At 39.1% G+C, this 24,114-nt stretch overlaps 1 protein-coding gene and 1 pseudogene across 4 annotated transcripts in view; both read left to right on the top strand.

Annotated features, from left to right (window-relative positions):
- Positions 1-24,114, top strand: part of GLI3 (GLI family zinc finger 3) — a 495,436-nt gene that overhangs the window by 367,856 nt on the left and 103,466 nt on the right. The window lies entirely within an intron of this gene.
- Positions 3,939-5,301, top strand: LOC148124079 (lamina-associated polypeptide 2-like; annotated as a pseudogene).

Raw genomic sequence — 24,114 nt, 5'->3', positions numbered from 1 at the left:
AAGGGGCACTCCTTTGTACTCAAGAGGGTCTGGATCTGCCCAGCAGAGCTCTAGCTGACCCTGATCCATAGCCACTGAGCTATAGCTGCAAACTTGGGAAAGGACTCACTTTCTCGGAAGCTGCTGCTCCGTCTGTGCCATAGCAGCACTAAAGCGACCTTCATTGCTTCAGTTAAGCAGAGGCAATATTATGCAAGACTTATTACAAGTCATGAGATTGTGGTTTCATGGTATGTAAATTTATTATTATTATTTGTGGATAACTTAAATTTGTATGCTCAGCGTTTTATCTTTTGTACAAGTTTGATGGGTAGTATACACAAATAAGCATTCAAAACTTCCTGCATTGTTTCTCAAATTTGACAATTTTTAAAATGAGTGGATTTCAACAGGTTGACTGGGGAATTCTGGGACTTCAACTCCACACATCTTACAGTTGCTAAGATTGAGGCACTACCTTAATGGGAATATAGGTAGAAAACATTTCTCTCTATATATTTCTTTTATTTAAAACATGTATGTGCCACATCCTATTAATATAAATCTCAAAGCAATGTCAGCTATAGTGGAGGACACTTTGATTTAGTCACTGTACTATCGAATTTTTGCAGCTTAGGATCTTACCTATTCCACCTCATTTCCATGAGAACTTTATTATGCATGCTGTAAATTTTACTTGATGGTGTTATCTGTTTAATATCTCTTTTATTAGATAAGTAGATAATTATAGTTGCTTTTAGTTTTCTGTTTTAGTAGTTACTTTATTATTAAATTATTTACATTGTTAAATTATTTTAATTATTTAATTACTATTTACATGATTAAATTAAATTATTTACTTATTAATATTTCTGTTGATTTTAGTTGGTGATAGAATGGACAATTACACATTTCAAAACCAAAGAATTCAAAATGTATCAATACATCCAGAGCAAAGAATATATGTTGAAGAGAAAAGATTAACAATCTTGGACCAGTTTTTCAGTTATTTGATATATATCCTGATTGTCTCAGTTGTGAATCTGGAAGAAACTCTGGCTTATGCTGTTTCTAAGAATCCTGGCACAAATTTCCCTTAATATCAAGTTGCCTTTGGAAGAGAAAATGCAGAGATTTATACAAATACTTTTTTTCTAGAAATCCAATGAATGACAAAAATTGGCAATAGATTTCTGCTGAGGTTTTTTTCAAGCATACCTTTGATTTTTTCCTCTGATATCTGACTATTTCTGTTCTCTATTTGAGAACATTATGAGCAGGCTTCCTGAGCATAAACATGAAATTAATGAAGTCTTAATATCTAGTTAGTTTCACCTTTCTTCTTGGTTGAAATGATGTTAAACAAGTTGAAAACTGGTTAAACAGTTGGGGGCCAAGAAAAAGAAGTCAAAAGGTCACACTTTTCTTAAAGCCATAGATTTATAGTTCTTGATTATTTTTATATTAGGAAAGATTGTGCAGGAAGATCATTTCCTGTAGTCTTATCCATTATTCCTCATATTTGAATTGGATTTCCATGATCTGCACAAGATACTATAAGGCATCCAGAAAGTATCCATTAAAGTCAAAACTTCCTTTTAAGTTAGATTTAAAGAATCATGCATGTGCATCCCAGGGGTGGAATTCAATTTTTAAACAACTGTTCTGTGGGCGTGGCTTAGTTGGTGGGCATCGCCTGGTGGTCATGTGACTGGGTGGGCATGGCCAATTCGACGTCACTCACATCAAGGGGCACTTCTCCTCACCTGGCTTCTCATGACAGTGGGGATGCTACAACGGTCTTAAGTGTGAAAAATGGTCATAAGTCACATTTTTTAGTGCCATTGTAACTTTGAATGGTCACTAAATGAACTGTTGTAAGTCAAGGATTATCATAAAAAAATACAAAAAGCTGCCCTTTACTTGCAAAAAGCTGCCCTAAATATCAATAATTAGATTAAAAATACCTGCAAGCCGGAGTTACAAATTAAGCAGGGTGCCAGAGTACCTTGAGAAATTAAAATAGATAATATGCAATGATAACTATCAACTCTTGCTCATAAAGTGAAACCCTTTAGCAGAGAAGTCATTTAAGCTCTCCAGAAAGAGCGCAGTCAGGAAAAGCAATCCTTAGATTCATTTGCACCACTTAAATATACCAGCTAGTCTCACTTAACTCACAAGACTAAGGAAATCATCCAGATTTAAGGAAAGATCACATGCCCCCCAGAAAGGCAGTAAAAAAAAAATCAGTGCCAAGTTTGCATCCTGCCTCTTGGAAGTACACCCCCAAAGGACAATGCCAGAAACCCCTGAAGCAGTGAAGGAAGCCCCCCCCCTCCCCAGATAGAAAAAAAACCCTATGAGACAATATTTCCTTCAACAGCAGTGTAAAAAGCTTAAAACTTCCCCTTTAAGAAAGTACCAGAAAAGAAAAGGAAAAAACTCCTTTGGAGACAGTCCCCACTCCACTCTTTTGGAGTAAGTCTAGGCATACTGCCAAGAATGTAATAAGGGTGGGGGGGAAAAAGGAGATTTCTTCCAACAATGGGTTTTTTCTGAACTGCTTAGAAAGTTATAAAACAGCTCTTGTATTCTTTCAAAAATGTGTTCAACTCAGATTTAAAATAATTGATCTAGTCTAAAGGAATACAAATAGCTCCCAGAAATACCTGGCTAGAAAATATGTATGCTTAACTTAAATATGTATGCTTAACTTAAAAGGCTCTACATAACTATTTTTGTTATTACATAATTATTTTTGATTTTTTTTGTTAAATAAGGAAGACTTCAGCTTTTAAAATATAGTATTTCTCCAGTTTGCTGGAAGGATAATCCAATTGTGTGGGTGTAGACTCCTCTTCTGTTTGGAGGGTGAGTCAATCAGATTCATGGTCACGCCTCCTCCTCCTGAGCATGCCCAGTTTTGCCTCAGCCTTTGAGCAAAGGAGACACATGGAAGAGGTCTGGTGATCAAAGTGTTAAGGCTTTGGTGAGTTCTTCAAAACTGTAAAACTAGCTCAGCATGTAGCCATTCGCATACAAAAGGCTATTGTTTCTGTGTTGTTGGAGCTGCATCAGGGCAGCTCATTTACTGTTTCTTTGGGAGGGACCCAACTCCTACTGGGATGCAGGATTAAATTAAGAGCAGCGGGAGGACCCCCTTTTTTCTAGCAGGCTGAATCCGCGGCAAGCTTTAAAGATAGCTGGAGGTTTCATGCCTTCTAAAAAGCCAAAGGACAGCTGATTGAAGCCTGTTTAAAGGGTCTTGGAAAAAAATTGCTTGTGGAAAACCTAAAACAGTTGCTGGACTCTATTAAAGCGCATATAAAGAAGCCCACAAGGTATTAGATGTTCGCTCGCTGTCTTAGTCCGAAACAGCAGCCTATAGTCCCAAGTCACTGCCCAGCTTCAGCTGGGACATACTTTAAAGCGGCAGATAAAAAGAGGAAAGAAAGCCACAGTAGCAGTAGTTCTTTTGACTGAGTCTGCCCTGATCAGAGGGACATAAAATAGCAAGGCTGACCATGCAAATGGGACAAGGAAGAAAGATTGGGGGATCCCTGACCTCTCCCCAGACCAGATTAAGGGCTCCAAGGGGTCTAAGTCTCTTACTAGAGGAGCTGCAGAAAAGTTGAAAGCAAAAGCTGTCTCCCCCAGGGGAGCAACCAAGACAGAAGAGGAAAATGCACAGAGATGCATGAAGAAAGGGCAGCAGGACAAAGAAAAGGGGAGGACTGCCCTGGAGAGAGGGAGCTTGAAATTTTGGCCTGCTTAACAGCCAATAGAAATGCACCAGCATATTCCTTGCGGTCAAGAAGGACCACTGGGTGGCATCAGAGAGCGGTTTTGTTAGCCTTCCCTTTGTTCAGGGGAGGATGACAGCATTTCTGTAGCAAAGGAAAGAGCTTTGCAATGAGATAATCAGTGGGAACCATTGCCCAAGAGAATGAAAGGCCATGTTCACTCCCACATCAACTGGGTTAAGATCTAGAGAGAAGCAAGACCCAGAATTTAAGGATCAGATGAAGAACCTGATCTCAACCTTGTCACAGGCCACCAATACAGGCCATCTACAATGGTGCCAGACAGCCACACTGACACAGGAGATACCTAGCAGTCAGGACCACTTTGGGGTATCACAACAGCAAAGTGAGCTGGAAGTCCCTCAAAGGGCACAGTCAAATTTCTCCTCCACGCAAAGTGAGGCTTCTACCTCTGGAGATGAGGAACAGAGGGATTCAGGCCTTTCAGAAGCTGAGGAATCCTGAGACCCCAGCATTTTCAGGGCTTTTTCAACCATCCCTTTTCAGTTCTTTGCTGTTTGAGGCAAAAGCAGCAACAAATCTGGGAGCTGACCCACCCAAAACGGAGTCAAATACAAATCTGTCAGACTCAGGGGAACTTTTATTCCCAAAGCCTACTAAAGAAACCGAGGAGATTCCCTCAAATAATTTCTTTAGAAATATAATTCGAGTTCAGTGGCAAAAAACAGTGGTGTTCACAACACCTAAAAGAGATTTTTTAATATGGTTTCAGACCTTGCTGAGGAGCTTCATTCTCCAATTATAGATGAACCAGTGGCTGTCTTAACTTCCTCATCCATATTAGCTAATGATGGGGAGGATTCCTTGAAAGCAGAAGATAGGAAGGCAAAATTGACACTGTGTAAGACGCATCAGGCTTCAGCCTGGGCAATAAAATTTCCCACAACTGCATCTTTCTTCAACAGGGCCACGCTTCTTTGGTATGCCAGATGCGAGAGAAGGTTCCCCGGGGGGACATCCGCACTCAGCAGGACTTCAACAAAATGATAACTGCTGTGGAATTCTCAGCAGATACCACCATGTATGCCATGAGGTTCGCCTCTAAAGCTATGGCCACCTCTATAGGGGCCTGAAGAATACTGTGGGTTCATCATTGGCAGGGAGACATGAGGTCTTAGTGGAAGCTAGCTTCTGCCCCTTACAGCAACAGCAAACTATTTGGAGAGGACCTAGATTCTGTGTTGGTAGAGAATAAAGACAGGAAGAAGGTTCTATCTTTGGCGTTCAGAAAATCGGACCACCGTTGATCTCCATATTTTTGCAGGCATTCCTTTCGGGCCACAGACACCGGACACTTTCAGAGGACATACACACATGGGCACAGACAACCAGACAGATCTGATTTCAGGGATAGATATGGTCAACAGGACCAAAACAAACATCTATTCAGGGACACGAGCAGCTGCCCCTTCCGTTGCGCCAAATGATGGACAGATAAACCCTCCCATTGGAGGCCATCTAAGTCTGTTTGCTGGTCAATGGGAACAATAACAGACACCTGGATCCTAAACGTTGAGACTAGAAATTCTCCCTCTAATTTCTCTCCACACCCTCAAACTTCTTCATAATTTGTCAGATTCCAAGGGACGAGGTAAAAAGAAACTTCATGGAGGCAGCAGTGCAACACCTACTGGACATCCAAGCCATTCAACCGGTCACATGAGACGAACAAGGACAGGGGTTCTATTCCATCCAAAGAATTCAGGGGGATGGAGGGCAATTCTGGACCTAAAAAGACTGAACAAATATCTGATATACAAGAAATTCAAAATGCAGTCCCTTCAGTTGATACTGGGAGCATTCAGGAAGGTGACTTCCTTACCTCCATAGACCTTACGGAGGCTTACCTATACATTCCTATTCTACAAGCTCATTGGAAATTCCTGCATTTTCAGTATGCTGGCTGGCATTTCCAATACAAGGCCCTACCCTTTGGTCTATCATCAGCGCTCAGAGCTTTCACCAAAGTGCTGGCAGCAGTGGCGGTGCACCTCAGAGCATGTCCAATGTTACCTGGACAACATACTGATACAGTCCTCTTCACCGGACGGAGCGGCACAAGATCTACAGATCACCGTCAGGATCCTGCAGGAACTTTGGTTGTCTGTGAATTTCGACAAGAGTCATCTGTTCCCAACAAATTGATTACTACACTTGGCAGCAATCATAGATAACAGGTCATGTGAGGTCTGCCTGTCACAAGAACGACAAGCCAGTATCGAGGCACTGGTGGCCCAAATTCAGTCAGCCTGAACAGTGATGCTGGACCTTACTATTACAGCTCCTGTGTCCTGCATAGCAATTGTACAGTGGACATGGCTTCATGCAAGGACACTACAGTGGTTTCTTTTGCCCTACCAGAGGTCAAACTCAAGGTTCAGGTTCCAACTAAGGTGCTATATGGTAGAGATCACCAGACATAAGCAAGGGCTGTATCTTCAAGGAACCAAAGAGCCTATCTATCACCACAGAGATGCTAATATGTTCAGCTGGGGCGCACGCTTCCAGTCCCAGATAGCACAGGGACATTGGTCAAAACCAGATCTCAGAAACATCAACCGCCTAGAACTCAGGGCAGCCATCTAGCCCTAAAGAGATTCCAAGACAGGATTTCGGGACACCATTTACTCATTCTAACGGACAATGTGGTCACCAAGGCACTCATCAACCGTCAAAGCAAGGGGAGGTAAGACAATTAGGACTTTGGGCAGAGAGACACCTGCTCTCCATTAGAGCAGAGCACATCTCGGGGAGAACAAATGTACAGGCGGACTGGCTCAGCAGGACCACAGTTGACCACTCAGAGTGGCGACTACATCCAGACCTGTTCAGGTAGCTGTCAGGGAGGCTCAGAAGACCAGTCCTTGACCTCTTCACTTCTCCATCAAATGCCCAGTTATCAAGATTTTACTCCAGGTTCCCAACAACAGGGGCAGAGGGAGTCAATGCTCTCTGCATTCCATGGCCCCGGGGACTGCTATATGTGTTCCCGCCACTTCCACTAATCCCGAGTTATAAACAAACTGATAGAGGAGAGGGCAGAGATCCTACTCCTGGCACCACATTGGCCAAAACTAGATACATGGACCTGATCAGTCTTTCAATAACCAAAACATGGAGGATCCCTCGAGACAGAATAGCTCTCAGTCAGGGAGCCCTTCATCCAGATCCACAATGGTTTCAGCTAACCATTTGGCACTTGAATAGTCAGCCCTAAGCCAGCTCAAGTGCTGCAGTAAAGTAATACAAACATTACAGGCCTCTACGAGGCCTTCAACTCACAGAATCTATGATGCCACTTGGAGAGCCTTTTGCAACTGGTGCTCCAAAGAACATATTGATCTGACCAATGTATCAGTGATCCAAATCCTGAAGTTTCTACAGGAGGGACTGGACAAGGGCCTGTCCCCCAACACCATATGCAAGCAAGTGGTGGCTTTGGCAACCGTATTAGGCTGTGGGAATTAGGAATCCCTTGCCTTATGTTCACTGGTGCACAGCTTCATTAGAGGTGCAACTAACCTAAAGCCCCCAGTAATACATAGATATCCCAGTTGGCATCTACCTAAAGTACTGAAGGCGCTCATGACAGAACCATTTGAACTGTTACAATCAACCAGCCTACAATTCCTCACCTGGAAGGTAGCATTCCTTGCAGCCATTACCTCAGCAAGAAGAATATCAGAGTTAGCAGCTCTCTCCATGAGAGAGGACCTTTGCATAATTCACTCAAAGAAGGTGATTCTAAGGCTGGATCCCACCTTCCTCCCAAAGGTAAATGCCTCATTTCACAGGGCATAGGAAATTATCTTACCAGATTTTACATGCTTTTGTACTACTAAGTTGGCAGAAGCTGGGACAAATAACAGGAGCTCACTCCGTTACATGGTGCTAGGGATTCAAACTGCCAACCTCTCTGATCAACAAGCTCAGCCTCTTAGCCACTGAACCACCATGTCCCTACCCTTAGGACAGCTGGGTTTGCTATGTCCCACACAATTGCATTATCCTTCCAGGACACTAGAGAAAAAGTGTTGGTCTTACATGCTTCTTCTCAGTGTGCTGAAGGATAATCCAATCCTACCCTGGCAACTGTCTAGTCTAGAGTCCAGGAGAATTATCACCAGCACCAATATGAATCAAGTCAATCAACACATCTTCATCAAAACTGGGCTCAGGAGGAGGAGGTATGACCAGAAATCTGATTGATTCAGCCTCCAAGCAGAAGAGGAGTCTAAGGTAAAGGTAAAGGTTCCCCTCACACATATGTGCTAGTTGTTTCTGTCTCTAGGGGGCAGTGCTCATCTCCGTTTCAAAGCCAAAGAGCCAGCACTGTCCAAAGATATCTCCATGGTCATGTGACTGGCATGACTAAATGCTGAAGGCACATGGAGCACTGTTACCTTCCCACCAAACTGGTCCCTATTTACTACTTGCATTTTTACATGCTTTCGAACTACTAGGTTGGCAGAAGGTGGGACAAGTAACAGGAGCTCACTCTGTTATGAGGCGCTAGGGATTCGAACCGCCAAACTGCCAACCTCTCTGATCAACAAGCTCAGCCACTGAGCCACCACGTCCTTACCCTTAGGACAGCTGGGTTTGCTATGTCCCACACAATTGGATTATCCTTCCAGGACACTGGAGAAAGAGCATTGGTCTTACCTGATATGCTTCTTCTCAGTGTGCTGAAGGATAATCCAATCCCACCCTGGCAACTGTCCAGTCTGGAGTCTAGGGGAAGTCATCACCAGCACCAATACGAATCAAGTCAATTAATATGTCTTCAACAAAACTGAGCATGCTCAGGAGGAGGAGGCATGACCAGGAATCTGATTGATTCAGCCTCCAAGCGGAAGAGGAGTCTACACCCACACAATTGGATTAGCACACTGAGAAGAAGCATGTCAGGTAAGACCAACACGCTTTTCCCATTCCTAAAATGTTATTTTGTTGAGAGACTTTATGGGGTCGATAAAAATGGGGTCAAGGTCATCTGTGGCCTCTGGACAAGATTTTAAACTCTGCAGACAGGCTTAAGTTATCAGAAATGTTCTAGAGCAGTGGTTTTGTTTTGTTTTTCAGAACTTTAAAATGTGTGGATTTCAATTTCCATAATTCTCCAGACAATATACTGAAAGCCAAACATTTTAAAATTGCCAAATTTTAAAAAAAACACTGTTCTAGAGCCTGGTGGAGCAGGATAGTATATAATTTGATTTGTATGATTTCTTTTCGTTCTCATGATTTTCTTACGTCTTACATTTTGCATTTCTTATATGCAAAATATTATTTAAAATATTTAAATTTAATCTTCCAGGCTATACATAAGGAAATAAAATATAATCAAACATAAAGATTGACTTCAGTTATTATAGTCATTATAAAAATTGGAAGAACACAAAAAAAGGAATTAGGCATCAGCTTCCTTGGTTTCTGCAAAACCTTTAGTAATGCCAAAATAACTCATTCTTTTTTTTTTTATTTGAAGAAATGGAATAGTTTTTCTCCATAAATACTGAACACTATAGTTTATATATACCATATATAGTGCATCCTTTTGTGAAATAAAGAAATTGCTCATGTACATAGTATCCCCATGTTTTATTATATGCTTTTCACCTAAGAAATACTTTTTATAGATCAAAAACTTACAATCATACATCCTAGGCGGCAATGCTTCAAAATAATTCAGCTAATGCATTTTAAAACGCACACAGACACAGACACACCCTTGTGTCACCTCCCCCAAACGGAAACAGAACTAACTGCAATCCTATAATTATTTTTGTGACAAAAAAGAAAAAATGTATATTAAGTATGTGACAGAGAAATGTTTTTTTCATTAGTAATATCGTATAGCTTAAAGAGAGTTTTTAGTTCCACTTATATTGGATTCCTTTATTTTAAAAAAGTTCAAATTCTTTGTCTTGACAGAATACTCTGATTCAGCTTTTTGAACATTAGACCAGTGCAAGAGTCTACTTAGAAAGTCTGGTACAGGTAGTACATAATCCTATCATTATGAGTATATATTCCTTTTTTCTATCTGTCCTTTTCAGAATGATTTTGTACCTATACTAAAGCTGCAGATCTGCTCTTGGATAGGAAAGATTTCTAGAATCTTTAGTTAGTGTGGAAAAGTTTTCAGTGGAGACCTTCATTCCCTCAGAGAGAGTCTTATTAGAGGCTGGATACCATTGGAGTATTACCAATGTAATGATCAGTGGTAGATAATCTAGAATCCCAAAATGGATGGAGCTGTCTGTTTTTGAGTCTACTCTTCCCCTTTCTTTTTTTCCCCAGTCTTCCCTTCTCTATGCACTCTTTTCCAGTTTGTGAGTCTTTTTTCATGCCTGCCACTGATAAAATAAAGCACTTTTGCAATAAGTTCTGAGTGATCACTTGCAGATAATTTTTGCAAATATGAACTTTCCCTGGCTAATTGTACATTGTATATCTTTGCCATGGATGTTCTAGGAGGTCACTAGGAGGAAATATTGGCCTATGTCTCTATACATAAGTAGAAGCCTTTTCTGTATATAGATAGAGAAAATCACATTTTGTCTGGTATTTTTGTTTTACAAAATGGAAATGTAGAGGTGTTGAATTAATTTTGATAAATTCAGAATAAAATTTTTGACAAGTAACTATGAAAATCAATAATTGCAGATTTTCTTTTTTAATTTTTTTAACATTGTTATATATTATTATTTCACAATAGTGGAAAATCTCAATATTCCCTTATTTATTTGTATTGGGAGTCATTCATGAGCAATTTATAGATTTATATATTAAATCTATCTAGCACAAGCACGATGAAAACATACCCTCCTAGTATATTAAATTGACTTAAACTGAAACCACAAAAACTCCTCTAATACAGTTTCAAAAAGTTATGTCTTCATACAATGTGTTCAAAGTATAATAATAATCTGATCATTTCTGTGTCAAGTAAGAATTCTGGATTGATTTGTTCTATGTCCAGTCCTCTGATTGCACGAGATTTATACTATTACTGATAAATGGCAGTCCTGCCTCTTCTTAAAATCCTCCAGTGATGTGGCACTCACATCTTCTGAAGTCAATTTCTACTGATTAATTGTTCTCACCATTAGGATTTTTCTCCTTAGTTTTAGGTTGTTTCTCTTATTGGTTGATTTCCATCCATTGTTTCTTGCCCTTTCTACAGTTGCTTTGGTAAATAAGTTGATCCCCTCTTCTTTGGGGCAAGCCTTCAACTATTGGAAGACTGTTATGATGTCACCCCCTGCAGGCAGGCAGCAGGTAGGCAGATTGAGTTGCCCACAGAATCACAGATTCACTCAGAGCTCTATCTTTCTGCAATGTACTAGCTGAGTCTGGACTGAAAAATAAAAGCTTCAGTCCTAAGGAAAGTTCAGCTCTGCTTTTAGATTAGCTAGAAAGCAAGAAATCCAATGATTTCCTGCTTTCTAGCTAATCTAAATTGGCACAGCAGAACAGCTGATGGTCAGGGGGGAAAAAGGAAAAATAGAAATTTAGCAGGCAAGTTTGATGGCGTGCATACCAAGTAAGAAGTGAGGGAGGAGGGAGGGGCCAGCCAGTGGCGCAATTGGTCAGTTCTCCAAACTGCAAAATTGTAACAACCAGTTCTATAGAACCGGTCCGACCATGTAGAATCCCACTCCTGCTTATTACATTCTTGGCAGTATGCCTAGATTTCCTGTAGCCTGAGCTTCTCCACAGTTTTTTTTCTTTGCTGGGGCTTGCCGCTTGACTTTCTTAAAGGAGAAGGGTTGTTCTAAGCTTTTACACTGCTGTTGGGAGGAAATACTCCCCTGTTGGAGTTCTTCCAGCCCGGACCAGCACTTTGAACAAATAATTGAATAATGAAGCAGAATGGCCAGAAAGAAGCTTTTAATGACAAGGAACCAAGATGAGTGACATTCAGCAAGGCTTATTGGCTAGTTAGAAAGATTGACATTCAAAAGTGAGTTTGGTCTAAAACTGGTTTTTGGTGAAATTTAATTCTGTGCTTGGTGATGTTTAATCCTGTGTTTATTGATGGGATAATTTTCCCTATTCAGCTTTGTTTGGAAGGAAAAAGGTTAATCTCTGATCCTGAAAAGAAACTGGGTTGAGAAATCTGGCTAGTTCCTGTGTCTATTTGTTTTGGTAATTGGTTTAACAAACAACAGCTACTGTTGTGATTTAATTATTTGTATTCTGCTTGATTTTTTTTCCTGCCTCGTGGTTCCTTTTTCTACCTGGGGAGGAGGTCTTCCTTCACTGATTTAGTGGTTCCTGGTATTGTCCTTTTGAGGTATATTTCCAAGAGGCAGGATGCAAGCTTGGCACTGATTTTTTTTACTGCCTTTCTGGGAGCATGTGATCTTTCCTTAAATTTGGATGATTTTCTTAGGATATTTTGTGAGGTGAGTGAGACCAGCTGGTGCAAATGGATCTAAGGATTGCTTCTCTTGGGTATGCTCTTTCTGGAGAGTTTAAATAACCTCTCTGCTAAAGGGCTTCATTTTATGAGCAAGAGTTGGCTGCTGATAGTTATCATTGCATTTTAACTATTTTAATTCCTCAAGGTGCTCTGGCACCCTGCCTAATTTGTAACTCCAGCTTGCAGGTATTTTTAATCTAATTATTGATATTTAGGGCAGCTTTTTGCAAGTAAAGAAGCTTTTTGTATTTTTGTATGGTAATCCTTGACTTACAACAGTTTATTTAGTGACCATTCAAAGTTGCAATGGCACTGAAAAAAGTGACTTATGGCCATTTTGCACATTTACGACCGTTGCAGCATCCCCACTGTGATGAGAGGCCAGGTGAGGAGAAGTGCCCCTCAACATGAGAGATGTTGACTTGGCCACGCCCACCCAATCATATGACCACCCACCCACACCTACCCAGCTGGTCATTAAGGCAGAGAACCAGTTGTTAAATTATTTGGATCCCACCCCTGGGGGTGCCCAAAACGGGATACAATATTCTAAGTGTGGTCTTAACAAGACTTAGTAGAATAGTGCTAGTAATTTATTTATTTATTCATTCATTCATTCATTCATTCATTTATTTATTTATTTATCTTGCCACCTATTCGCCCATGGTGACTCGAGGTGGCTTACAGAATTTAAAAACATATTTAAAATAAAAAACAATAAAAACTAACAAAAGTAATCAAATAAATCAATAAAGTACAATAGAATAAAATCTGGAAAAAAATAAATAAAAAATCACCCCAAATTCCCCCCCTCTTCCTGACGACAGCAGTTCACACGAGCTATTTGATGGGCTCCATCTCGCTCTAGGTTCCCCAGGCCCACTGGCAGAACCAGGTCTTCAGTGCCTTCCAGAAGAGTATTAGAGAGGGGGGCATTCTAATCTCTGGGGGAATGATGTCCCAGAGAGAGGGAGCCACCATAGAGAAGGCCCTTCTGGGTCCCACTAGGTGTATCTTCCTCAGGGATGGAACCCGCAATATTCCTTGCCTCCCCGCTCTAATGGGTCCGGTAGATGTTACCGGCAAGAGATGTTCCCTCAGATAACCTGGTCCCAAGCCATGAAGGGCTTTAAAGATGACAACCAGCACCTTGAATTGCACCCAGAAGCAAATTGGCAACAAATGCAGCTCCTGCAGGAAAGGTGAAACATGTGCACGCTGGGGTCTGCACAAAACCATGTGTGATGACCCAGAGTGTAACACAAACGTAAAAAAATCCAAAACATGAATAAATGTCCTTTAATACCTCCAATTTGACCCCACTGTTCAATAATACTTAGTTAGAGATAAAACATACTCAAAAATAGTCTTCAAAAGAAAGCGATAAAGTCCGAATTTAATGAGCAGATAGAGGTGAAATAAAAAACCAAACAAACTACAGTGTCGAAATTTCCACAATGGAACAAGAGAAGTATTTATCAAATTCAAGGAGATAACAAGGCACAGTCTGTTGGAAGGACGCCAACCAAGATAACTTCAGACCAAAATAAAACACGCTTTGTTTCAGTGTTTGCCAGTACACAGGTCCGAACTCTTATTGAGTTGTCACACCTGCAGCCCATGAAGAGGATCAAGGCCCTCTCTTCCTGAGGAGACCACGTCTCTCCCTTATCCTCTCCTCCCTGCATGCCCTAGGATGGAGACGCAATGGGCCTAGGTCCTCCTCTTATTGCTCAGCCGGTCTCTGCCCTTTCCCAGCCTCCTCCACAACCTCCAGAGCCACACTTCCATTCCCTGTCGGCTGTTCCTCCTCTCCTTCAGAGTCAGTCTCCACCAGGGACATGACACCATGTGGGCCGCTACATTTTGCACCAACTGGACCTTCCAGATGTTTTTCAAGGGCAGCCCCATGTAGAGCACATTGCAATAATCAAGACGGGAAGTGACCAGGGCATGAGTGATTGTGAGTAGGGACCGTTGGTCCAGGAAAGGGCGTAACTGGTGCACAACCCACAGTTGCGCAAGGGCCCTCCTGGCCACGACCGCCATCTGCTCTTTGAGCAGGAATTGTGAGTCCAGGAAAACCTCTAGATTACGCACAGGGACTGTTTGGGGTAGTGCCACCCCATCCAAGACAAAAGGTGGCCATTCTCCCTGAGCCAACAAACCCCAAACCCAGAGCCACTCGGTCTTGCATGAGTTTAGTTTCAACCCATTGCTCCCCATCCAGGCCCTAACTGCCTCCAGGCATGTGATGTTGATTCTATCCTTCTATCAATTCTATCTACAAATAGAATTGTATTGGGTTTTTTGGTTGCTGCTGCGCAATGTTTGTTCAGGTTTAGATAGTTGGCCACTAGGAATCCAGTATCCTTCTCACCATTTCTAGTGTTGAACCAAGTTTTAACTAGTCCGTACTTGTATTTTTTATTTTTGACTGTTTGTTTTGTAATTTCTGAATTTGTCCTGAAGGATTTGATAATTTAAGAATGTAGCTTCTAGAACAATTTTAAATCTCAAAAACATCTATCAGTGATCTCCCTTTTGGGGACAAAATCATTCCTTGACAATTAGAAATACTGCTGAAGATTTGAATGATTCCCACTTCATTCTTTAGAATAGAATAGAATAGAATAGAATAGAATAGAATAGAATAGAATAGAATAGAATAGAATAGAATAGAATAGAATAGAATAGAATAGAATAGAATAGAATTCTTTATTGGCCAAGTGTATATGTTCTCAATGTACATAAAGAAAAATATGTATCTTACGATTTATCAAGTATCGTAAGATACCATTCTTAGTGATAGTCATAAGTTACTAATAAGCAATCAAATCATACTAGGAACCATTAAACAATACAAATTGTAAACATACAAGCAACACGGTTATAGTCATAAGTGGGAAGAGAAAGATACTAGGAAGGATGAGAAGAATAATAGTAGTACAGTCTTAGTAAATAATTTGACAGGGAATTAGTTTAGCAGAGTGATGGCATTCAGGAAAAAACTGTCCTTGTGCCTAGTTGTTCTAGTGTGCAGTGCCCTATAACATCGTTTTGAGGGTAGAAGTGGAAACAATATATGCCCAGGATGTGAGGGGTTTGTAGATATTTTCACAACCCTCTTTTTGTTTCGTGCAGTATACAGGTCCTCGATGGAAGATATGTTGGTAGCATTTTTTTTCCTGCAGTTCTAATTATCCATTGATGTCTGTGTCTGTCTTGTTTTGTTGCAAGCCAATCCAGATAGTTATAGAAGTGCAGATGACAGATTCAATAATTCCTCTGTAGAACTGTATCAGCAGCTCCTTGGGCTGTTTGAGCTTTCTGAGTTGACGCAGAAAGAACATTCTTTGTTGTGCTTTTTTGATGATGTTTTTGATGTTAGGTGTCCATTTTAAGTCTTGTGATATAATAGAACCTAGAAACTTCTTTTTTTTAATAATTTATTTTTATTTTAAAACAAGTCCATCTTTCAATTATACACTGTGTTGACTGGATACATATATCTTGTGCAAGTGTTTATATTTTGTATACATTTCTTATTAAAGCATTCATATTGCAAACTACTCAACCTTATATATCTTATCAGTTATAACAATATCATTTAACTTCTTTATTTTCTAACCATTTATAAAACAAATCCCATATCATGTAATATTTTGCTTTTTCTTGTTCTTTAATTACCAATGTTAAATCTACTCATTTCTGCACATTCCAATATTTTCATAATCCTTTATTGGAATCTTTTCACTTTTTCAATTTTGAGCAAATACAATTCTAGTTGCTGTTAATATATGTATGATTAAATATGCTTTTTCTTTACTGAAATTTTTGGGTAATATTCCCAATAAAAATATCTCAGGTTTTAAGTCTATATGTTTTATCATCTTTTCTAACCATGTGTGTATTTTTGTCCAATATCTTCTAATTTCTATAAAAATTCACCACATATGGTAATATGTTCCGGATGTCTGGTAACATTTCCAGCATTTCACTGATTTGTCTTTAAACATCTTTACCAGTCTTGCTGGTAAAATGCCATCTTTAAAACATCTTCCACAAATTTTCTTTATATGCTGTTGACATTGTTAATTTATACTTTCTATCTCACAATTTCTGCCATTTATCTAATTCTATTCCATAACCAAAAATTTTCCCCCAAGCTATCATCATCTCCTTCACTTGTTCTTCTTCTCATTTCACCTCTAGTAAGTAACCATACAATTTCTTAATCATTTTTTTCTTCTGTTCCTGTTAAAAGGAAAAAAAATTAAAAGAGATAAGACCAAAAGATACCAGAAGAGGATTAGAAAGAACTACAAAAAAACAGCAAAAGAATATATAAAATCAAATGAACTTAATGAACCATAAACTGGAATTAGTAGATAAAGAATTGTCACAAAAAATTAAAAGGGCTAAGCAAAACTTTTTTGAAAATGCAAATAAACCAGGAAGATGATTAGCATACAAGCTGAAAAAAGAAAAAGAACAGAAAAGGACAACGCATTTAATAGACAATAAAGGAATTATTTGTCATAGAAATGAAGAGAAAAAAGAAATAGCTGAAAAGTATTATGAGAAATTATATGATCAAGAGACAATTACAGAAGAGAACATTAAACAATATTTAAAAGAAGCAGAATTACCCAAACTATCAGAAGAAATTAAATTAATGCTAGAAGAAAAGATAACAATGATGGAACTAACTGAATTATTAAACAGACAAAACAATGGGAAAGCACCTGGCCCAGATGGGCTACCAGCAGAACTATACAAAACATTACAAGATTCTCTTTGTAACACTTTACACAACAATGTTAGAGGTGCTAAATGAAGTATTAATGAAAACTAAAGTACCTAACTCATGGACGGAGGCTTACATTACTCTTATACTGAAAAAATACTCTGACTTGCAACAAATAAAAAACTATAGACCAATATCTTTACTGAATGCGTATTATAAAATGTTTGCTTCAATAATGGCAGAAAGATTAAATATATTTTTAAATCATTTATAAATGTGGATCAAAATGGCTTCTTGCCTAAGAGACAAATAAAAGGCAATATGAGGACAATATTGAACACATTAGAATACTACGAAGCACATCCAGAAAAATAGATGGTGTTAGTATTCTTAGATGCACAGAAGGCATTTGACAATGTGAACTGGCAATTTATGCTGGTGCAAATGGAAGAAATGGGTTTTGGGGAAAGGTTTATTAAAATGATTAAGGTAATATACACTGCTCAAAAAATAAAGGGAACACAAAAATAAGACATCCTAGATCTGAAGGAATGAAATATTCTTATTAAATACTTTGTTCATTACATAGTTGAATGTACTGACAACAAAATCTCACAAAAATTATCAATGGAAATCAAATTTAGCAACCCATGAGGTCTGGATGTGGAGGTACACTCAAAATTAAAGTGGAAAAAAACACTACAGGCTGATCCAACTGATGTAATGTCCTTAAAACAAGTCAAAATGAGGCTCAGTAGTGTGTGTGGCTTCCACGTGCCTATGACCTCCCTACAATGCCTGGGCATGCTCCTGATGAGATGGCGGATGGTCTCCTGAGGGATCTCCTCCCACACCTGGACTAAAGCATCCCCCAACTCCTGGACAGTCTGTGGTGCAACGTGGCATTGGTAGATGGAGTGCGACATGATGTCCCAGATGTGGATTTAGGTCTGGGGAACAGGCGGGCCAGTCCATAGCATCGATGCCTTCATCTTGCAGGAACTGCCGACACACTCCAGCCACATGAGGTCTAGCATTGTTGTGCATTAGGAAGAACACAGGGCCAGCCGCACCAGCATATGGTCTCACAAGGGGTCTGAGGATCTCATCTCGGTACCTAATGGCAGTCAGGCGAGCACATGTACCTAATACCTCTGGCGAGCACATGGAGGGCTGTGCAGCCCCCTAAAGAAATGCCACCCCACACCATTACTGACCCACTGCCAAACCAGTCATGCTGGAGGATGTTGCAGGCAGTCTGGCGTCTCCATGGCGTCTCCAGACCCTGTCACGTCTGTCACATGTGCTCAGTGTGAATCTGCTTTCATCTGTGAAGAGCACAGGATGCCAGTGGTGAATTTGCCAATCTTGGTGTTCTCTGGCAAATGCCAAACGTCCTGCATGGTGTTGGGCCGTAAGCACAACCCCCACCTGTGGACATCGGGCTCTCATACATGGAGTCTGTTTCTGACCATTTGAGAAGCCACATGCACATTTGTGGCCCGCTGGAGGTCATTTTTCAGGGCTCTAGCAGTGCTTCTCCTGTCCCTCCTTCAACAAAGGCAGAGGTAGCGGTCCTGATGCTGGGTTGTTGCCCACCTATGGCCTCCTCCACGTCTCCTGATGTACTGTCCTGGTAGCGCCTCCACGCTCTGGACACTACACTGACAGACACAGCAAACCTTCTTGCCCCAGCTCGCATTGATGTGCCATCCTGGATGAGCTGCACTACCTGAGCCACTTGTATGGGTTGTAGACTCCATCTCATGCTACCAGTAGAGTGAAAGCACCGCCAGCATTCAAAAGTGACCAAACCATCAGCCAGAAAGCATAGGAACTGAGAAGTGGTCTGTGGTCACCACCTGCAGAACCACTCCTTTATTGGGGATGTCTTGCTAACTGCCTATGCTTTCCACCTGTTGTCTATTCCATTTGAACAACAGCATGTGAAATTGATTGTCAATCAGTGTTGCTACCTAAGTGGACAGTTTGATTTCACAGAAGTGTGATTGTCTTGGAGTTACACTGTGTTGTTTAAATGTTCCCTTTATTTTTTTGAGCAGTGTATTAAAAACAAACATCAAAAATAATGGTAAATGGTGATATGACTGGGAAAGTTAACATAAGAAAGGAACTAGACAAGGATGCCCTTTGTCACCACTGTTATTTGTATTGACATTAGAACTGTTAAATAGAAATATTAGAAAAAACAAGGAAATAAACAGCATGAAAATAAAAAAGGAGTACAAATTGCAGGCATTTGCAGACAATCTGGTTTTTATACTAGAAGAATCGTTAGAAACAGGACTTAAATTGACAGAAAAAAAAACAGAATATGGGGAAGTCGCAGGACTGAAAATAAATAAGGAAAAAATTAAGAGAAGACTATTACAGAAAATCAAAAAAGAGAATTGATGGATAGACTAGATATCCAGATCACAAAAAAAGTGAAATATCTGGGGATTCAATTAATAGCAAGATGTGGGACAATTAAAGAAGATAATTATTATAAATTAAAATAAGCAGATTAAAATAGATCTGGAAAAATGGAAAAACTTACAACTATCACTAGTAGGAGAATAGCGACAATTAAATTGAATATATTACCAAGAATGCTATATTTGTTTCAAATAATTCCAATAAAATTGGAGAAAAAATATTTTGATGATTTAAATAAAATAAAATTAAAATATATATGGCAAGGGAGAAAGGCAAGGATCAAATTAAAACTACTACAGGATGTAAGAATCAAAGGAGGATTTGGGCTACCCAACTGGGAATTATATTATCAGGCTGTGATATTGATGTGGATAAAAGAATGGATTGTATTAAGAAATACAAGGCTATCGACACTGGAGGGGCATGATTTACAATTGGGTTAGCATGCTTTTTTATGGTATGGGAAAAATAAGATACATGGCTACTTTCAAAGACAGTATGTAAGAGATGCTATATTGTCAATATGGGAGAAAATAAGGGAGCAATATTATATGAAAATACCAGTCTGGTTATCAGTGATGGGGGCGTTTATATATCCAAATGTTTTCAAAACAGGACATATTGTTAGATTCAAAGATGTTTTAAATGAAAGGGGTGAACTCAAAACAAAACAAGAACTGAATGAACAAGGGATTGCTATGTATTGGTACACATATATGCAAATACATTCTAGATATTAAAAAGATGTCAAAGCAGAGGGGTTTTATAATGAATTGACAGAGTTAGAGAACTTGAAACATGAAGGTCTCTACTTTTTATACTGTGTTGTCTAGTATTGTTAGAGGTGGTAGTATAGGAGAATTTCTCCTAAAATCTACCAAAACCATTTCTATGGTTTTGAGTGTATTTAGTTCAAGATTGTTCTGGTTGCACCACAAGGCTAGTTGTTCAACTCCTGTCTGTATGCAGATTCATTGTTGTCTCGATTGAGACCAATCACTATTGTATCATCTGCAAACTTCAGTACTTTAACAGAGGGATCTTTTGAGATGCAGTCATTGGGATAGACAGAGAAGAAAAGTGGAGAGAGTACACAGCCCTGGTGGCGGCGGGGCTGTGCTAATTGTTCAGGTATCTGATATGATTTTTCCTAGCTTCACCTGCTGCTTCCTGTCTGTTGGGAAACTTATGAACTATTTACAAGGCACAGTAAATGGCACAGCTATCTGATTTAATTTAGTTAGAAGAATATTTGGAATTATGGTATTGAATGCTGAGCTGAAATCTACAAAGAGGACCCGTGCACAGGTCTTTGGAGATTCAAGATGTTGTAGGCTGTAGTGCAGAGCCATATTAACAGTATCATCTGCCAATCTATTTGTTCAGTAGGCAAATTGCAAGGGGTCTAACAATGGATTTGTGATGGTTTTCAGGTGGGCCAGCAGAAGCTTTTCAAAGGTTTTAATAACTACATATGTTAGAGCAACTGGTCTGAAGTCATTCAGTGCCTTGATGGAGGGTTTCTTCAGCACTTGGATGATAGTAGAGCATTTGAAGCAAAAAGGAACATAGCACATGTCTTGTGATTTATTAAAGATGTGGATAAAGATGGATTCCAGTTGGTCAGCATAAGCTCTTAAGCAAGAAGGAGTATCTTGTCTGGCCTGGTGCTTTCCTGGCTTTTGTCTGTGAAATAGACCTTGCATGTCATTTTCTGTAATCACCAGAGTTGGGAGGGGGTCAATGGGATGGGGTCAGTGTTGGAGGCTTGGCTGTTGTTGGTGTGTCTGAGATGGAGATTGTGGAGATAGGTGGCAGTAGTTTCCTCTCAAACCTACAATAAAACACATCCAGGTCATCTGTCAATTTCCTTCATCATGGAAAGAAGATTTGCTGTAACCAGTGATATTTTCAAGAGTTTTCCACATGTTTACTGGTTCATTTGTTGAGAACTGATTCCTTAATTTTTTTTTAGATTAGCTTCTTTTTGTTGCTCTGATCTTTCTTGTTAATACATTTCTGGCTTGATTGTACAGCATTCTATCACCTTTTCTGTAGGCTTCCTCTTTGGCACAACATAGCTACTTAAATTTAGCTGTGAACCAAGGTTTGGTATAGCTGTATATTTGCAGGTTTCTGATTGGCACACATAGGTCTTCACATATGATTCATTATCTATGAGTTCATCCAAGTCTGCAGAGTATCTTCAAAAAAACATTCCAATCAGTGCAGTCAGGGCAAGCCTGTAGTTTTAGCTTTAGTATAGTTATATCTCTGGATCAGCGACTGTTAATATATAAACATAAACCTCCTCCCTTCTTTTTTCCAGATGTTTCTGAAATTCTGTCTGCTCTTTGTATCTGAAATCCTGGGATATGCAGGCTACTATCATCAATTGACTCATTTAACCAGGTTTCAGTGAAGCAGAGAGCTGCTGTGTTGTAAAAATCAGAATTGCATCTCTTTAAAAGAAGTATTTCACCCATCTTATTAGTGAGTGAGTGCAAATTAGTCAGAAAGAGTAAAGGGAGAAGGGTTTTTATCCCACTTTTCCTTAATCTATTCAAAATTCCCACTTGCTTACCTCTTCTTTGCCTCCAGCGTCTCCATTTGTTTTTGTTTATCAATTGTACAGAGGAAGTTGCTTCTTCCTGTATTAGAAACTCTTCTGCATTATTAAAGTTGGGGGTGGGGGTGAAGTCACAGAAAGCTGTCCGTCAAAGAAACATTGCTTGATGCTTAGTAGTTGGTCTCTTGAGTATGAAATCTGTAGTGAATCACAGAGAATGATAAAACACAGAAAAACTATCAGAAAGCATTTCACAAAGGCTGCCGTCGGTGGCACCATCTTGGCATAATGATATTATGATATTCACTCTTCTCTATTGAACAATCTTGTGCATTCAGATGACCTTCTCTGTATCAGTTTTGTTTTGCTTATTTCAATCTAGTAAACTAGATAGTAGGATAAAAATTGCACAGATCAGGAACTTTTTGTATTATAAAAATATGCCTTATAGTTTATTATTAATATTGAATATTGATTCAGTATCGTATTTCTTTCAGATTACCATAATCTTACTTCTTTATTTTTCATACATCAAAATAAAGACAGGGCAAGATTTGGGTGCTATGCTGTTTATCCAATCCCCTGCAGTCTCATTTGCTTTCATCTATTTTCATAACTGGGTGAGGCATTCTTTGAATAGAATAACATACTTTTAATACACTATGATATTTCTTTCCAACCTTTTTTTGTTTTGCTTCACCTCAGCTAAATTCATGCTAAGCTTAATTTTCCAATAACATTTTATTCATAAAGGTGAATGTAAATCCCAACCAGATCATTTCTTCTAAAAAGAAGAAAGGAATTTCAAACAGGAGCCTGTTCTAAGATGGGTAGGAATCATGTATCTTCCACTAATATATTCTTCCACTAATTGATGTTTCAACTGTGTTTGACTTAAGTATTAATAGAAGTAAATATACTCTTCTTCAGAGTTAGAATTTACAATCTGCCACTCCAGCAAGAAACTCAGTAAAAATAAGAAAAAAATCCATACAGTGTCAGATTAATTACACTGCTACTTATGATTATTCTTTTTTCATTTGTGCATCATTAGTTCTTAAAAACTAATAATTCTCTTTGTATTTTATTCACCAGTAAAGGATAAGTAATAGAATTCAAATATTATTTTGTAGGAGTTAGTCAGAGATTGATCATTCCATTTGAAGGAAGTATAGGTAAACAAAATCTTATGAAAATGGAACACATTTTAATTTATTTGTATTGATACTTTACTGTAGCATGGGGATACCAAATAAATTATGCTTTTGAATTTGTAGCTAAAATAAAAGAAAGAAAGAAGAATGCAGACATGTTTACAATTTTCATTTACATTTTTCACTCATATTGGGAAATGTTACTAATATTTAGATGATTTTTTGAGTTGTCTTCCATATACAAATATAGGTTATGAGCATAGTATAATGTATGCTGCAAAGCTTGATTCTCTGCATATTTTTTCTAGTTAGTACTATGTGTTCACTAGGCCTGCTCCTAGACGATTTGAGTAAAACTATAGTCTCATTGTATTTTAGCATACTTGCAATATTTTCCATGACTCAAAACTGCAGAAATAATTTTCATAGTCCTAATTTATTGATCTTTTCGTCAGCCAGTAAATTACTTGCTTATTTTAATTAATTAAAATGAAAATAAATCTTTAAAAATATAAAACAAATTATTGAATATATGTCAACTCAAAACAAATGGAAAGGAGTGAAGAACAACAGTTATCAACATGTGAAGTGATACAGGTTTCTTTAAGGGAGAAAAAGGGAGAGAAGTTCTGGTGCTTTCCAAACAGGGATCCTGCTGGTCTAACTGAGTATTTAACTACACTTAACTACACTTCAGGGATGCAGTGGCTAAGAAGCTGAACTTGTTTATCAGAAAGGTTGGCAGTTCGGCGTTTGAATCCCTAGCGCCGCATAATGGAGTGAGCTCCCGTTACTTATCCCAGCTTCTGCCAACCTAGCAGTTCAAAAGCATGTAAAAATGCAAGTAGAAAAATAGGGACCACTTTGATGGGAAGATAACAGTGTTCCGTGCGTCTTCGGCATTTAGTCATGCCGCCCACATGACCACGGAGATGTCTTTGGACAGCACTGGCTTTTCAGCT

This window comes from Pseudonaja textilis, chromosome Z (genome assembly GCF_049901715.1).
Source record: "Pseudonaja textilis isolate UNSWEBS1 chromosome Z, rPseTex1.2, whole genome shotgun sequence".
Classification (NCBI taxonomy): Eukaryota; Metazoa; Chordata; class Lepidosauria; order Squamata; family Elapidae; genus Pseudonaja; species Pseudonaja textilis.
Note: the sequence above shows the minus strand (reverse complement) of the source record. Positions and strands in the feature narration are given on the sequence as shown.